Source organism: Ictidomys tridecemlineatus, chromosome 11 (assembly GCF_052094955.1).
Source record: "Ictidomys tridecemlineatus isolate mIctTri1 chromosome 11, mIctTri1.hap1, whole genome shotgun sequence".
NCBI classification, from domain to species: Eukaryota; Metazoa; Chordata; class Mammalia; order Rodentia; family Sciuridae; genus Ictidomys; species Ictidomys tridecemlineatus.
Genome location: NC_135487.1, coordinates 22294501 through 22312308, shown reverse-complemented (window position 1 = coordinate 22312308; position 17808 = coordinate 22294501). Strand labels below are relative to the sequence as shown.

The following is a 17808-nucleotide window of genomic DNA, read 5'->3' as shown; positions in this document are numbered from 1 at the left end:
GTAAGAATATCCCCATTTTTTTAAAAGAATTTTTTTAGTTGTAGATGGACACAATATCTTTATTTTATTTGTTAATTTTTTATGTGATGTTGAGGATCGAACCCGGTGCCTCACATGTACGAGGCATGCACTCTACCACTGAGCTACAACCCCAGCCCACAATATCCCCAATTTTACAGATGAAGAAGCAAAAGTTCAGAGGGTATAAACTTGTCTGAGGACATCCAACTAACAGATAGTGAAGAAAAGATCCGAACCCAGGCAGTTTGACACCAGAATCTCACCATTTTTTCTTTCTTTCCTTTTTGCAGTACTGGGTTTTAAATCCAGAGTCACTTTACCTCTTAGCGACAAACTCAGTTCCTCTTCTTCTTCTTCTTTTTTTTTTTTTTTTGATACCAGGGATTGAACCCAGGGATGCTTAACCACTGAGTCACATCCCAGCCCTTTTTTGTATTTTATTTAAAGACAAGGTCTTGTTGAGTTGCTAAATTGCTGAGGTCGTCTTTGAACTTGTAATCCTTCTGCCTCAGACTCCTGAACCTCTGGGATTACAGATGTATGCTACTGCGGCCAGTTCTTATAAGCATTTTAAAGGCAGAAACAGTCACACTTACTTTATGTACTTATTTATTTATTTTTGCCATACTAGGGATTGAACCCAGGGACATATTCTCATTGATCTACAACCCTACCCTTTTTCAGTTTTTGAGATAGGGTCTTGCTACATTGCCCAGGGCTGGTCTCCAACTTCTGATCCTCCTGCCTTAGTTTCTGAGTAGCTAGGATTACAGGAGTGTGCCACTGCAACCAGATCATTTTAATTTTTAAATATTTACTCTAGGATATAGAATCTGTCTACAATCTGGTCTGAATAAAACCTTATTGGTGATAAAACATGTCTATCTCAGCCCAAAGTCCAGCATCCTAATAGAAGCATTCCCAGTAAAGTCAGCAACAAGACAAGGAGGCCCACTGTCACCTATGCAGCACATTAGCCAACAGAATCAGGATCGAGAGAGAAACTGGAAAAAGGACCACTGGAAAGTAGATGGTACCATTATCATCATATACAGATAATGACAACAGACACCTGGACAATATCAAAGAATAAACTGCAAAACTATCACAACAAGAAGAGAATGCCCAAGAATAAAGTTATATAATATTAGAAATCAATAATTCTCATATACACAAAACCAGTACTAGATATAATGGGATAAAGGACTCCCATTTACAGCAGCATCGACAATATGAAATGAGGTCTGGGGACATGGCTTAAGTGCCCCTGGGTTCAATGCCATCCCCCCAGAAATCAATATATTAAAAAAAGTGGCTGGGCATGGTGGCTCACGCCTGTAATCCCATCAGCTCAGAAGGCTAAGACAGGAGGATTGACTTCAAAGCCAGCCTCGGCAACAGAGAGACACTAAGCAACTCAGTGAAACCCTGTCTATAAATAAAATACAAAATAAGGCTGGGGGTGTGGCTCACTGGCCAAGTACCCCTGAGTTCAATCCCTGGTACCCCCCCAAAAAAAGTGCACATACACCCCCCCCCACACACACACACATATATATATATAATGAGGTGAGCAGGATATAATTAAGGGGTAGAACACATGCTTAGCACACATGTAAAGTACTCAATCCCTAGCACCCTCCCAAATATATGTATATAATTATAATATAAATATATGTATCTATACCACACACATATACATACCATGAATAAATTTATATAATGATAATTAAAAAAAAGAAGTATTTGGGGCTTGAGGTTATTCACCTTCATGAAGGGATTAATGCTCGGACTGGTTAATTCTCTCAGAAGTGAGTGAGTTTTGCTCTCATTTTTGAAAATGAGTTTGGCTTCCTCAGTTCTCCCTTGCTTTCTCTCTCTCTACGTGACCTTCTACCTTTCTGTCATGTTATGACACAGAATAGGTTCCTCACCACATGCCCTTTGATTTCCCAGACTCCAGAACTGTGAGTCAAAATTAACTTCTATTGTTCGTAAATCATCTAGTCTCAGGTATTCTGTTACAGCAACAGAAAATAGACTAAGACATGTTAGAACAATTTTTAGCCTTCTGGGGAAAAAAAAAGTATGCTTTATTTGCACGGCCAACCTCATAACAGGATAAATTCCATATGGCTCAAAGACTTAAGTATGAAAAAAACCCCACAAAAGTTCTCAAAGAAAATATGGAAGAATTTATAAACTTAGAATATAAAAGGCCTTCATAAACCTGACTCAAAATACAGAAGATATAAAAGAAAGATATATATACACATATATTTGATTACAAAAAGATGAAACTTCTACAGGGTGGAAATTACCATAAGCAAAGGCAAAAGATAAATGACAAAATGCAAAACTGCAAGACAAGAGGGTAATCTATATAACATATATCAAGCTTTTAAGAAATTGATAAGAAAAATAATAATCTTAAAAAAATAGGACAAAGGACAGTTTGCAGAAAAAAATACAAATGTTTCTTAATCATATTATTAAAGGATGCTCAACTTCCCTCATAAAAATATAAACACAAATTAAAACTATACTGATGGGTCATTTTCCCTCTATTCATTAAACATCTGAAAATTTGGCTGGGAAGAGAACACTTGCCTAGCATGCATGCCGCTCTGGGTTTGATCCCCAGAAGTGCGAACAAACAAAATCCAAAATTTGATAATATTGACAAAGCTTTAGGAAAACAGTCACTGCTCTCTATCTCTGGCGCTCTCAGTCACTGATGTGGAAATACAAAGTGGTACAAGCCCAAGGAGAGCAATTTGGCAATAACTCTCAAAATTACAAATGCACATAATCTCTGACCCAGCAATTTCACTTCTGGGAATTTGTCTCTACAAGTATGCTACCACATGATCAAAATGACATATGAATATGGTTATTCACTGCAGCACTGTTTGTAATACCAAAACATCCATCAAGCTGGGCATGGTGGCACATGCCTGTAATCCTAGTGGCTAGTGGCTAAGAAAGATCACAAATTTGAGGCCAGCTTCAGCAACCTGTCTCAAAATAAAAACAACAACAACAAAAAGAAAGGGCTAGGGATGTAGCTCAGTGATAAAGCACCCCTGGTGCTTTCAATTTCTTGTACTGTGAAAAAAAAAAAGTGTCCATCAAAAGAGGATAGTTAAAACAATTATGCTACATCCATATGATGAAATATTAACAACTCTAAGGATAAAAAACACTCCTGATATAGAAAGATGGCTATGATACATAATCTTTAAAAAGGCAAAGTATAAAACAATACATGTGTCTATGTATGTGTAAAATAAGGTTAAAAAAAAATTGGGAGCTAGGGCTATAGCTCAGTGGCAGAGCGCTTACCTAGCATGTGTGAGGCATTCAGTTTGATCCTCAGCACCACATAAAAATAAAGAACAAATAAAATAAAGGCCTTCTGTCCATCTACAACTACAAAAAAAATTAAAAAAAAAAAAAATTTTTTTTAATTGTCCAAAAAACCCAAAATAGTAGCTGACTGTTGGGGTCTGGGAGACAGGAGATAAGAATGGGATAGAGACTTTATGCATTATTTTTTAAATATTTTTTGAGTTCTGAATCATATGAATATATTCAGAAATAAAGTATTTTAAGTTTGTCAAATAAATCAGTGAAGTATTAACTATCAGTCTCATACTTAACCAGATTCAGCCTACAATGCAAGATTAAAATATGTTACCAGCCATAACAGTGCATACCTGTAATCCCAGCAAATTCGGAGGATGAGGCAGGAGGATGGAAAATTCCAGCCTTGCCTCAGCAACTTATCGAGGCCCCATCTTAAAATAAAATGAAGTAAATAAATAAAGGTCTGGGGATATAGCTCAATGTTAAAGTGCTGCTGGGTTCAATCCACAGTACCCAAAAGAAAAAAGAAAAAAAATTATTAAAATATCCTACGAGCTCCCAGAATGATACAAGTCTGTTTCTTTACTTAAATCAAGATTCATGCACTACATGAAAACAAGCTGATCTTCAGTTGTGAAGAGTAAAGAAGCTGTATTCCTACTGAGAGAGAGAGAGAGAGAGAGAGAGAGAGAGAGAGAGAGAGAGAGAGAGAGAGAGAGAAATGGGGTGGGGTCACAAGCAATGCGGGAGAACTATTTCCAGCTGAATAGCTCTTTTATTTTCTAGTGTGATTATCAGTCTGGTTAATGGCCTGATGGTAGGCATGGAAAGGAAAAACAATCACAAACGGTCAATGGTAAATAAATCCATGGGCTTTGATGGCTGGTTGGCTGTGGAAGGCTAAACAGATATAAAAAGACAATAGGGGCCAGGCATGGTGGTGAACACCTGTAATCCCAGCAGCCTGGGGAGGCTGAGGCAGGGAATTTAGAGTTCAAAGCCAGCCTCAGCAATATCAAGGTGCTAAGCAACTCAGGAAGACCCTGTCTCTAAATAAAATACAAAACAGAGTTGGGGATGTGGCTCAGTGGTTGAGTGCCCCTGAGATCAATCCTCAGTGCCAAAAAAAAAAAAAAAAAGACAACAGGGGCTGTGGTTGTAGCTCAGTAGTAGAGTGCTTGCCTAGCACAGTTGAGGCACTGGGTTCCACCCCTAGCACCACATAAAAAACAAATAAAACAAGTCATTATCTGAAATCTTGGACAATTAAAAAAAAAGACAACAGTATCATTTAAAGCCTAGGTGTTCGGTGGTAGCACTAAAAATTGGAAAGTCCAGAAGAAGAAATGGCTTAGAGGAAAAGCAATGCCAGTTGTAAGTGCATTTGAGATGAGAGGAAAATCAGTTTGAGGTGGCTCGAAAGCCACTGGAAATGCTGATCTGAAATTCAGAGGGACAGTCAGACTTGAAGACAGGTGCAAGAGACATCTACAGATAGCGATTGGGCTGTTATCGGGGATGAGGGGGCTGAGTGGAAACAAGCGCTAAGATGAGAAACTGGAGGATCGCCCACAGCCATGGAGTCGGATGGGCAGGAGAAGCCAGCATCACAGAGAATTATAGAATTAGGAGAGCTTTGTGACATGATTAGTGAGGGGTGGGAGTTTTAAGAAAGACACAGTGTAAGGGTTAAAGGATTGAGGGACAATAAAAACAGTAGCAGTGTTCATGGTCTCATTTAATCCTCACATATAGCAATGAGTCAGGTAGATGGTATTATTACCCCCCTATTTTACAGAACGGGACATTAACCCAGACAATGACTCCAAAGTTGCATGACATAACTTTGGGAGATCAGATTTCTGATGCTATTTCGCTATTTTTTACACTAACTTAGCTATATGTCTGTAAGGCAAGTAACTGCCTTTTAAGGCTTCATTTCCTTCCTGGCATATTGAAAGGATTGGTGTAGATCATCTTCAGTTCTTTGCAATGTGAGTCTTGGGTTAAGACAGAATGAAAGAAGTTCATACACAAGAGAGAGACCATGAATTAAAAATCTAGCCCACATTCAGAAAAATATGCTACTTTTTTTTTTGGGGGGGGGACGGGTACTAGGGATTGAACACAGGTGCACTTAACCATTGAGCCACACCCCCAGCCCTTTTTATTTTTTATTTTCAGATAGGGTCTTGCTAAAAGTGCTTAGGGCCTTGATACGTTGCTGAGGCTGGCTTTGAACTCACAATCCTCTTGCCCTAGCCTCCAAGCCTCTGGAATTATGGGTATAAACCATGGGGCCCAACATTATGCTACATTTCTTTTAAGAGATCAGTGACGGGCTGGGGATGTAGCTCAGTGGTAGAGCGCTTGTCCAGCATGCATAAACTCTATGAGTTCAATTCCCAGTACCTGCCCCCACCCACTAAAAAAAGAAAGGAGGTTTATCAAACTGGGTTCAGGAAGCTGAAGCAGGAGGACTTCGAATTCAAGTCCAACCTGGAAAACTTAGCAAGTCCCTGTCTCAAGAAAAAAAAGTCCAGAGAACATGGGAGCTGGTAGTGAAGGCTAGCAGGTATTAGGCCTTAGGTGCATCCCCAGATCCATAAGAAGAGATATAAGAAGGGGGTGGGTTTGTGGCTCAGCGGCAGAGACTCGCCTAGCATGGGCAGGACCCATGTTCGATCCTCAGAACCACATAAAACAAAGGCATTGTTTTGTGTCCATCTACACTTAAAAAAATATATATATTTTTTAAAAGAGATATAAGACATTAGTCAAGATAAATTATCCTTAAAACATTTTTTAACAATAAAATCAGCTTAGATTTTATTGTTAAATAAATCTGAATGATAAATATTCTAAGTTTTTTCTTCTTTTTTTGAGACAAAGTCTTGCCTAGTCTGTCTCAAACTTCCTGCCTCCACTGCCTGAGTAGCTGAGACTACAAGCATGCACCATCCCCCTGCTAGAATGCTAAATGTCTGATCCAGTGTATTTCCAAGCAATAAATTCATTTATATCTATAGTTACAAAAAAGTTGTGTATGTGTGTGAGGTGTAATATTTAAGTGAGGTATAATAACAAGAATTATAAATTTTCATTTGTGGGTTGAAAATGCTGCAGCATGTCCTTAGCATACTCAAGACCTTGGGTTCAATCCCCAGCACCAAAAATGTATTTATATATATCTTTCTATATATATTTTCCCACATACCTGGAAATTTATGAATGCTGTTGTTGAACCCTGTTAAATCAGTCGAATGAAGTAAAAAAAGTAAAGATTCCAAGTGAAACAAAGTCTGTATGTGGAGAACTGTCCTGTAGAGAGAGAAAAGAGCTAGTTATAATGTACTTTTATAATAAGAGAAACATCTATTAAAATATATATTTATTTAAATAAATTATATGGGAGCATCTATGAGATATCATTTTTCAGCATGTAAAAATAGATAATCTGGCATAGATTATTATTGGAAAATCATTTGGTCATCAATTTGTTCATTGAGATTAAACATATATATGGAGCTGGGGATGTGGCTCAAGCGGTAGTGCGCTCGCCTGGCATGCGTGCGGCCCGGGTTCTATCCTCAGCACCACATACAAACAAAGATGTTGTGTCCGCCAAAAACTAAAAAATAAATATTAAAATTCTCTCTCTTTCTCCCTCTCTCTCTCTCACTCTATCTTTAAAAAAATAAAAAAATAAACAAATAAACATATATATGTATGTGTATATTTAACCTCAATATTGAAGTGTACAAAAGAGATATATACAATATTGAATAAATTATGACAAATTGAAAGCAAACACTTTTTTATTTTTTTTTTAGTTGTCGATGGACACAAAACTTCGTTTTACTTATTTATTTACTTACTTATTTATTTTATGTGGTGCTGAGGATAGAACCCAGTGCCTCCTGCATGCAAGTCAACCACTGGGCTACAAACCCAGCCCCTAAAGCAAACACACTTTTTAACTTTTACAATAAAATAAACTTTTTAAGATGACAGACTTTTCAAAGACAGGACAGCAGACACCACCAAAACAAAACATAAGTCCTCTTGCCCTTTTCCTTCAAGTGGCATCAGCATGATTTATAAGAGAACAGAATACAATAGCTTTAAGGATTCAACTTGAAAAATTCAACATATCTTAAAAGCAGTATAATTCTGAGGGAAGTAGGAAAAAAAAGTTCTATTGTATATGGTTCAGAATGTCTACTAGTCACTCAGATCTTTCATATAACTCTTTTAATTTGCCAGACTGTACCAGAGTGTACCATATTTTGCAACTACAGATATGATAAGTAATGTTTTAGAAAGCAGTTTCACCCAGGAAGGAGTTGTACACACCTGTAATCCCGGTGACTCCAGAGGCTGAGGCAGGAGGGCTGTAAATTTGAGGCCAGCCTGGGCAAATAAGCAAGGTTCTGTCTCAACATAAAATAAAAAAGGATAGGGTATAGCTGAGTGGTAGAGCTCCCCTGGGTTCTATCCAAACCTTTCCATAACAAAGAAAAAACATTCTACTTTTTGCATGGATCATTATGGTTTTGTTAATGTAGAGTTCTTTATTTCCAAAAGCACTGGAAAAATTAATTTGATGTAAAGCAATTATTAAGCTAAGAATTCTCACCAAAATAATGTTGACTGAATTCATGGAATCACCATTTTTGTTGTTGTTTTTTGGTGGTAGGGAATGAACCCATGGTGTTATACCAGTGAAAAACATCCTCTCCCTTTTTTAAATTTTGAGACAGGATCTCACCAAGTTTCTGGGTTGGCCTCAAACTTAACGGTCCTCCTGCCTTGCCTCCTGAGTCACTGGGATTACAGGTATCACTTTAAAAAAAAAAAAAAAAAAACTTTTATTTAGTTGTAGTTGAACAAAATACCTTTATTTTATTTATTTTTTTAATGTGGTGCTGAGGATCAAACTCAGCACCTCACACATGCTAGGCAAGTGCTCTACTGCTGAGCCACAACCCCCAGCCCCCAGGTATCACTTTTTATAATAATTTTTTTCAAATTACAAAAATATTATGTGCTTATAAAAATACAGTCAAGTATTAAAAAAGCCAGTTGAAAATTTAAAATTTTTTGAAATTTTTAAATAAACAATTTATTTTTATTTTATTTTATTTTGATACCAGAGATTGAATCCAGGGGTGCTTAACCACTGTGCCACATCCCTCAGCCCTGTTTTTTATTTTGGGACAGGGTCTCACTAAGTTGCATAGGGCTGGGCTGAGGATGTGGCTCAAGTGGTAGCGCACTCGCCTGGCATGCGTGTGGCCCGGGTTCGATCCTCAGCACCACATACAAAGATGTTGTGTCCGCCGAAAACTAAAAAATTCTCTCTCTTTAAAAAAAAAAAAAAAAAAAAGTTGCATAGGGCTTCACTAAGTTGCTTAGGGCCAGGGTTGTGGCTCAGTGGAAGAGTGCTTGCCTAGCATGTGTGAGGCACTGGGTTCAATTCTCAGCACCACATACAAACAAACAAATAAATAAATAAAGGTCCATCAATAACTAAAAAATAAAATAAAATGAAATAAAATAAAAAGGAGTTTCAGCTAGGAAGGAGTTGTGGTGCATGCCTGTAATCCCAGTGACTGGGAAGGATGAGGCAGGAAGGATGAGGCTAGCCCTGAACTTGCAATCTTCTTGTCTCAGTCTCCCTGATTGCTGGGATTCCAGAGGTGCATCACCATGCCCCACAGAATCTGCCCCCCCTCTTTCTTTTAGTACCAAGGATTGAACTCAGGGGCAACTGAACCACATCCCCAGCCCTTTTTTGTATTTTATTTAGAGACAGGGTCTCACTAAGTTGCTTAGGACCTCACTAAATTGCTGAGGCTGGCTTTGAACTTACAATCCTCCTGCCTCAGCCTCTTGAGCCACTGAGATTACAGATGTGCACCACCATGTCCAGCCATTTCCCTCTTTTCAAAGGCTAAATAATATTTCATTGTGTACTCAATATCACATGTTCTTTATCCATACAACTTTGATGGGCACTCAAGCCAACATGGGAATGCATGAAATGACTTTTAATTGAGATCCTGAAAATACCACCAGAGAAAAGTAGAACTATTCAAATATTTTTTCATCTACTTTCTCTAATAAAAACAAAGACACCAATTACCTATTCCTGAGGGAGTCTGAATTCTGGCAACTCAAAACTGTTCAAAACACTGCTGACACAGAGGTCTGGGAAACAATTTCTAAGTATCAACCAATAGAGAAAGTAGACAAGATGATCAGAGCATTCCATAAAACGTAATGGGGGGGCTGGGGATTTGGCTCAAGCGGTAGCGCGATTGCCTGGCATGCGTGCGACCCGGGTTCGATCCTCAGCACCACATACCAACAAAGATGTTGTGTCCGCCGAGAACTAAAAAAATAAATAAATATTAAAAATTCTCTCTCTCTTCTCTCTCACTCTCTCTTTAAAAAAAAAAAAAAAACCGTAATGGGATTTCTTCTTGGATTGGCAAAGGTTATTAGAGGAAAACAAACTAACAAAAACTCCATCGATGTCTCTACAGCAGGGAATAATATGAGAAACAAAATGAATCTTTTTTAAAATTTAGTGTTGGGGCCAAACTCAGTGCTCGAACCCAGTACCTGCTAGACAAGCACTATGACACAGAGCTACATTCCAGCCCCCAAAAGAACTTTGAATAAAAAGTCAAAAATAGAGGGCTGGGGATATAGCTCAGTTGGTACAGTGCTTGCCTCACAGCACAAGGCCCTGGGTTCAATCTCCAGCACCCTCAAGAAAGGGTTGAAGGGGCTGAGGTTGTGCCTTAGAGGTAGAGCACTGGCCTAGCATGCGTGAGGCACTAGGTTCCATCCTCAACACCACATAAATATAAAATAAAGATATTGTGTCCACCTATCACTAAAAAATAAATATTAAAAAAAAAGGGTTGAGAGGGCTGGGGTTGTGGCTGAGTAGTAAGTAGAGTACTTGCTTAGTGTGAGGCACTGGGTTCGATCCTCAGAACACATAAAATAAAGTTAAAAAAAAAAGCAGGCTGAGAGCAAAAGGTGGCAGAAGTGAGAAGCAACAAACCTCGGACATGGATTATCTACTGTGACATCAAAGTACAATAAGAAATAGAATTGGCTATGAAAGGGATTTTAGGAAGCGCCAACAATTAAAACAGCAGGATTCAATTTAAGGATGAACTAGGATTCTGCGGTTGCGGGGAACAAAATTAATGTGTTTTTTTGGTGGTTGTTGTTCTGGGTTTTTGTTTTGGTTCCAGGGATTGAACCCAGGTGTCCTTAACCACCAAGCCACATTCCCAGCCCTTTTTAATATTTTATTAGAGACAGGGTCTGAGTTGCTTAGGGCCTTGTTAAGATGCCGAGGCTGGGTTTGAACTCGTGATTCTCCAGCCTCAGCTTCCCTAGTAGCTGGGATTACAGGCCACACCTTGCCATGCCAAAAGTTCATCTTCCTAATGAGGCAAGAGGGCACTCAGAGAATGGTGTTACTTTGACAGCTCCATAACTTTGACAGTGTCTCTTAAGAGCATATTAACTAGTTCGGTACTGGGTCTGCATGGTGGCCAGCAAAAACTAATTCTGTACCTTTTTAAGAGAACTGGTTGGGATTATGCATGCTAGGCCCTGGGCTCAATCCCCAGCACGGGATGGTGGGGTGCAGAACTGGTTGTTGAACATTGTCTGTGCCCTTGACAGCTTTTACATGCTGGTGAAATTTCATTTTTAGGAATAATCACCAAGTTCTGCCCTGGAGGACATCAGAGTACCTTTGTGAATTCACACTACATCCTTTCTAATTTCCTATGGAAAGCTAAAAAGTACACTTCCCAGACTCCTTTGCAATTAAGTTTTCCCATGTGAAATGGGGCCCATCAAGAAGAGTTATTCTGTTGCAATTTAGAAGACAAAAAAAACTAGGCAGGAACCATCTTTCCACAGTTGGGGCTGTCAATGCCAGCAAGCACATTTATGGAAATTTCCTTGTTAAGAATTCCTTGGTTGTGAGGAGACAACTGTGACGAAGATGGCAATCACTATTTGGTGGGTGTTGAGGGGCAGCTGAGCAGTAGTAGCTGATCCTCAACTGTTAGCAATGTCACTGACAGCATCCTGATTCCCTCCCTGGTGGGCCCATTAGGCAGTCTTGTTCTGGGATCATTTCTGAAGGCTTAACCTGGAGCCCCCTCCACACCAGGTCTTCTGATGAAGTTATAAGCATCTAATTCTCTTTATCAAGTCTTCTTCTACTTAAGATACTAGAGTGGTTTCTGTTTTCTGCAGCTAGATCTAGCATTACATTGGTATATCATCTACCTCAAAATTTAAGCAGGGGGGTGAGCGGTGTCTGTGAGCTGCCTGTCAGGTAGCATACTCTGAGGTACACTTGGAATGAGACTGCCTGTGTGCAGATTCTGGCTCTCTAAACACTAAAGGGGTGACCTGGAAGTTAGCTTTCCTGTGCCTTAGTTTCTTCATCTGTAAAATGGGGACAACTCAGAGATCTGTGAGACAGAGTAAATAAGAAGATAATCTAAATATAGTGCTTACAACAGTGCCCTGTTTATAATAAGCCCTAAACAAATGTTGGCTATTATCATCAGCATTATTATTATTAAATAAGCAAGCCACTTTAAAACACTGCTTTTACTTGGTAGAAAAGGCAAGCATTTTAGCATTTAATCACCACAAATTCCTTTTAGCTTTCAGAATGCTAATTTATACAGAGGTGAGCACAGCTGAGCACAATAGCCTGCACCTGTAATCCCGCTAGTCAGGAAGTTGAGGCAGGAGGATGGAAAGTTCAAGGCCTGGATTGGTTTGCCAAAGTGTGTTCTGTTGATGAAAGGAAAACTGCAGATTCTGGAATAAAACTTTCCCCAACTATTCCGAAATTATAAGGATTTCATGTTGTACCTTATCCAACAGTGCCAGCAAGCAGGGGGATCTGAAGGTGACACAAAGCCTCTGCCAAACCCTCCATACTTCACATATGCAACTGAGAGCCACAGAACTCAAAGCAGCAGGGATTTTCTGGAGAGCGAGAAAAACAATTACAAAAAACCTATTTCATCTTTTGATTCAATAATTAATTTACACTGTTCCAAACTCCATACAGTTATACCCAATTTCTTTTCCTATATTTTTTTAAAGGAAAAAAACTGTTTATTCTATTTTTATGATGAGGACAGATATCCAAACTGAAAGGTGAGATACATTCATTCAATTTGTATTTATCGCTCAGCGTGGTGATGCACACCTGTAGTCCCAGTGACTCTGGAGATTGAGACAGGAGGACTATAATTTGAGTCCAGTCTCAGCAATTTAGTGAGTCCTTAAGCAAATTAATAAGACTCTGTCTCAAATTTTAAAAATAAATAAATAAAAAGAGTAAGGGGTGTAGATCAATGGTAAAGTACCCCTGGGTTCAACCTCCTAGTACCCCCCCCAAAAAAAAACAAGTATTTATTGGCTAGTGCACTGGTGCACGCCTGTAATCTCAGTTAATTAGGAGACTGAGGCAGAAAGTTCAATGCCAGCCTCAACTACTTAGTGAGATAATGCCTTAAAATAAAAAATAAAAAGGGATGGGGATGTAACTCAGTGGTAGAGCACCCCTAAATTCAATCCCCAGTACCACACACACGTACATAAGTGGTTTCCACCACTTATTTATTTATTGTACTGGGGATTGAACCCTGGGGTACCAGAATACTCTAAACTGTTCACTTTTAAAGGCTGAGTTGTATAGTATGTGAGTTAGATCTCAAAATAAATAGCTAAGCTCTTGACACTCATTATCTTACTTCAGTCCTCACAATGGCCTCATGAGGTAAACACTGCTGCGATTCCCCCTGTACAGGTAAAGAAATTAAGGCAGAGAAGATTAAAATGACATCTTCTAAACTACACAATGAGTAAGTGAGCAGACTAGAAAATAGGGAGACTGCCCCAAAGTCAACAAGCCTAAGTCTCGATTTCCTCTGCCCACCATAACACGTGCAAACACCCCGAACACTGCCTGCCATGTAGTTAGGGCTCAATGAATCATAGGTATTACTGAAATGATAATCCACCTTGCACACCCAAAAGGATCTGAGAAATATGGGAGGATGGAACCAGGGGGAGAGGCAAGGACAAGAAATACCAACATATGTGTGTGTGTGTGTGTGTGTGTGTGTGTGTGTTTCCGCTGTCATTTTTTTAATCAATTAAAAAAATAAAGAAATACCAACTTAAAGCCTAATGCAATTGTTGAAACAAGCAATGGTGAGGAATTTACTAAGACAATGGCAGTGAAGGCAGGAAGGTGCAAAAAGTAGGAAATTAAAAAAATTTAAAAAATGAAGTGTCCTCTACATCGGGGTCAGTTACAACATTCAGATCTACAGGACTTTAACATAACTTAGATGCATCAAGAAAAGCTGATTTTCAAGGCTGGGGTTGTGGCTCAGTGGTAGACCACTTGCTAGCATGTGTAAGGCCCTGGGTTCAATCCTTAGTGCCACATAAAAATAAATAAAATAAAGGAATCATGGGGGCTGGGGATGTGGCTCAAGCGGTAAAATGCTCGCCTGGTGTGTGCGGGGCACTGGGTTCAATCCTCAGCACCACATAAAAAATAAGATAAAGATGTTGGGTCCACCAAAAACTGAAAAATAAATATTAAAATAAATAAATAAATAAATAAAGGAATCATGTTATTAAAAAAAGAAAGAGAGAGAGGCTTATTTTCACAATACTTGACAGTCACAGAAATGGGTAATTTCAGATTTTGTTTCAGTTGATTTTATAAGTTGAAACAGCAAGTTAGATTAATTCATGTAAGACATCCCGAAAGTCCAAGGGAAATACTTTAAAGATCTCTAAGAGTTAAATATCTATTATAGATTTAAGAATATTACATAATTTAAGATTCCCATTAAGTTCAATAACCTTTAAAAAGGTGGTTGGCAAAAACAATTACATATTTTAGGAACCATTAAGTTTGAAGGTCTTTGGAATGGAGAGCAAAGACATGTTCTTCTCTGAGTAAACTGAAGAATTAAGTCTAGAAGACCACCTGATTTTGGATAGACAGCATTAATTTAGAACTTACTGTGTCCCATCAGAGTTACTGAAATGAATCTCATTAGCCTCTTTAGCAAAAATTCCTGGATCAAAACTTTAGCTAATTGGAGCGGTCATTGTATTCTCTGGTGGATGAACATCTTTCGTAACTGGAAAAATTTAGAATTAAGTACTAAAACACTTAATAGCTATAGTTTACAAAATTCACATTACAATTTACTCCTCAGTACAAAGGTACTGAGGAGCCTTTAGAAGGTTGTTAAGTCCTGGGGGTTGCCCTCATGGAGAGGCAGAATACCCTAATGAAAGGACTCAAGGACTCAGGAGTTAATTTGTCCCTTTTCATCCCTTCCCTCCCTTCTGCTATGTAAGGACACAGTATTCATCCTCTCGGAGAATGGAACAACAAGGTACCATTTTTGGAAGTAGAGAGCATTCTTCACCTGACACAAATAGCACTGCCAAGGGCCTTGATCTTGAACTTCTGGGCATCCACAGCTGTTAAGTAATAAATTTCTCTTCCTTATAAATTACCTAGCATTTTATTGTATTCAGGTATTTTATTGTAGCTGCACAAATGGACTAAGACAGGAAAGATCTAGAATTAAGTATAAAAACATTTAAAAGAATCAAAACCATAACTGGGAAAGCCTCATTGAGATATTTGTTCAAAGCAGGTAACAGAGTCTCATGTGGGTGTCTGAGTGAAAAGTATTTCAAGCAAATGGAATAGCAAATGCAAAGGCCCTGAGGTGAACAGGCAGTAGGTGTTGAACATCAAAGGAGGGATGGGGAGAGCAATGAGAGATGGAGCCAGAAGGTGAGGGCAAATTATCAGAGGGTAGGACATGGTACAACCAGTTCCTGTAGGGCCTTGGAAACTATTAATGGGTCTTTGGCTTAGTATGCATAAGATGGGGAGCAAATACTCAGTTTTGAGCAGAGAAGTAACAAAAACTTCCTTCCAGAGTTCAAAAAATTTATATCAAACCCTTTAAACATTAACGTACAATTATGTCACTGAAAGCATTAAACCTGCTAGAAACTGTTCTATCTATCTGGGGTGGCACAAACCTGTAACCCACTTGGGAGGCCGAGTCTGGAGGATTGCAACTTTAAGACCGGTCTAACAAACTGGCAAGATCTGCCTCAAAATAAAAATTTCAGGGCTGGGGCTGTAGCTAAGTGGCAGAGTACTTGCCTAGCATGTGTGAGGCACTGGGTTCGATCCTTAGCACCACATTAAAAAGATATAAAATAAAGGTATGCTGTTCATATACAACTGCAAAAAAAAAACATTTTTTTAATGAAAAATAAAAAATAGTAAAAAATTTAAAAAGGGACAGTAGTAAGAGTGCTTGCTTAGCATGTTGGAGGCCCACGGGTCCAATGCCCAGAATTGGGGGGAAAAAGTTTTATCTTAAAATAAGATTTGAATGATAAAGATTAGTTGAGGTTTTTAGAACCTGGGGAGAATGCTTCTCGAAATGCACAGCACTAACAGGAGGCCTGGGGAGGCTCAGCTCCTGGCCTAGGGGTGACTCTCCACCCTTAGCATATATTTCTTCCCCAAATAGAATAACCAATAGCCTGATTGGGTCGTTGTTTTATGTGAAATTAAACGTAGATTCCGTATATGTGAAAGCACTTCGTTTACTACATAAAGTTCTGCAAATATAAAGATTTATTAGGAATAGAGGTGATATTGGCGCGTGTGGTTTGGAGCCCACTAGGTGTGAATCCAATTCCAAACACGTCTTGGAAAGGTGTGGAATATGGCCACTGGTACAAAGATAAATAAGCACATCTGAACGGGAAGGGGGCCAAACCGCTAATTTACAAAAGAGGCAGTCTCCCCAGGTGGGAGACGCGTGGGTTCGGTTCAGTCACGACACAAATACTCGGGGCTCTGTACTTGGGAGGTGTCATGTTCTCCCTTCGGTTCTAAGCCCAGAACTGTCGTATCCTGATGTAAAACCACAGAATGGAGGACGCACGGAGAAACTCGGGCTGCCGCCCTGGCAGCTCTCTCCCGGGGCAGCGCCCCGCCCGGCGGCCGCCCGTCGCTGCGCCGGCAGCCGGAGCCCGGCCGCCGCCGACCCTCCGAGTGCGCGGCGCCCGACGGCTCCAGACACGCCCGGCACCGTCCCCCGCCGGCTTCCCGCCGCCGCCGCCAGGAGGCTCCGCGCGCCTTCCCGCCTTTCCCCCGGGGCCGGGCCAGGCCGGGCCGAGCCGGGCGGCGGGGCGGGCGCGGGCGGCGACGGTGCGGCCATTGTCCCGCAGCCCCTCCCGGGCGCGCGGGCGGGGACGACTCGGAGCCGGTGCCCGCCGCCGCTGCCCGCCGCCCCTTGCGGGCCGGCCGGCCTGAGGCCGGGGCTGCCGCCGCCGCCCGCGCCTCCTTTGTGACGGTCCCCAGCCCTCGGAGCCGGCGCGCCACCGCCGCGCTGCGCCCGGGGCTGCAAATGGCGCCCGCTCGCCTCTGCGCCTCCCGCCGCTCTCGGGCCGGCGACGCCTGCAGGCGACGCGCCCGGGGCCGCGTCCCTGAGCCGCCAGCCGCAGCCGGCCCGGCCGTCCGAGCCCGCGCTGCCGTCGCCCGCGCCGCCGCCCGCAGCCAGGCTCGCGGGCCGGTCCGGCAGCCCCGACGCCCCGCCCGCCCTCCGCCCGCGCCGCGCGCAGCCACTTACCGCGGGCCGCGGCGCACCGGCCGGTCGCGCGCGCGGGCGGGGAAGGTTCCTGGTTCTCGGCGGGGGAAAGACCCCCTTCCGAAGCCGTTCCTTTGCGCCCTAAAACAAGTAGCCCCAACGTGAGAGAAACAAAAGGTATTTGCTGACGTGGGCGTTGGACAGAAACGCCCGAGGGCTGGGGACACAATTAAAGGGGCAACGCACAGATTTCAGGCACCAACCAGCAGCTTCGCCCACTCCCCCTGCCCTTGCCCACACCCCGCTGCACCCTCCAGAGGCTCTGGGGTGCCCAGATTCCCAGGCAATTGGCTGCGGATCATTATTTTAGACAAGAGCTTAATTTTAAAATTGTACTTTACGTTGGGAAAGGCGCCTCCGGAGGGCAGAAGGGCTGGATTTCTAGGATGTGGGGAAATTGGTTTAGGAAAGAGGGAGGGACTTAGGCGTGCCTACAATTACTGAATAAGTGCATGTGACATTATTGTGCTTAAGTTTAGCAACGTCAAATGTAAGAAATTTCCACAGAATTTTCCCCGTTTATTGAAGCAGTTATTTTTGTCGGGGCTAACCTGTTCTAAACCTCTACAGCTCACGAGCATTTCTTTTGGACAGGAAAACCAGAGAGAGAGGCTGAGATAAAGAGAAC

General features: G+C 41.2%; 1 protein-coding gene across 15 annotated transcripts in view; it reads right to left on the bottom strand.

Annotated features, from left to right (window-relative positions):
• The window catches only part of Zbtb8a (zinc finger and BTB domain containing 8A), a 53086-nt gene extending 35504 nt beyond the window's left edge, over positions 1-17582 (bottom strand). For 2 of the 15 annotated variants that reach the window (XM_078025839.1, XM_078025838.1), the window contains exons 1-2: positions 17163-17476; positions 6608-6711 (exon numbers count right to left, since the gene is read on the bottom strand). The gene's annotated coding sequence lies outside the window, so the exon portion shown is untranslated. Of the gene's footprint in view, positions 1-6607; positions 6712-7746; positions 7824-8161; positions 8236-12324; positions 12442-13214; positions 13263-17162; positions 17479-17521 lie in introns of those variants that run through there. The other 13 variants (XM_078025843.1, XM_078025840.1, XM_078025836.1 and 10 more) reach the window with 13 other exon arrangements.
• Positions 17583-17808: the final 226 nt, after the last annotated feature.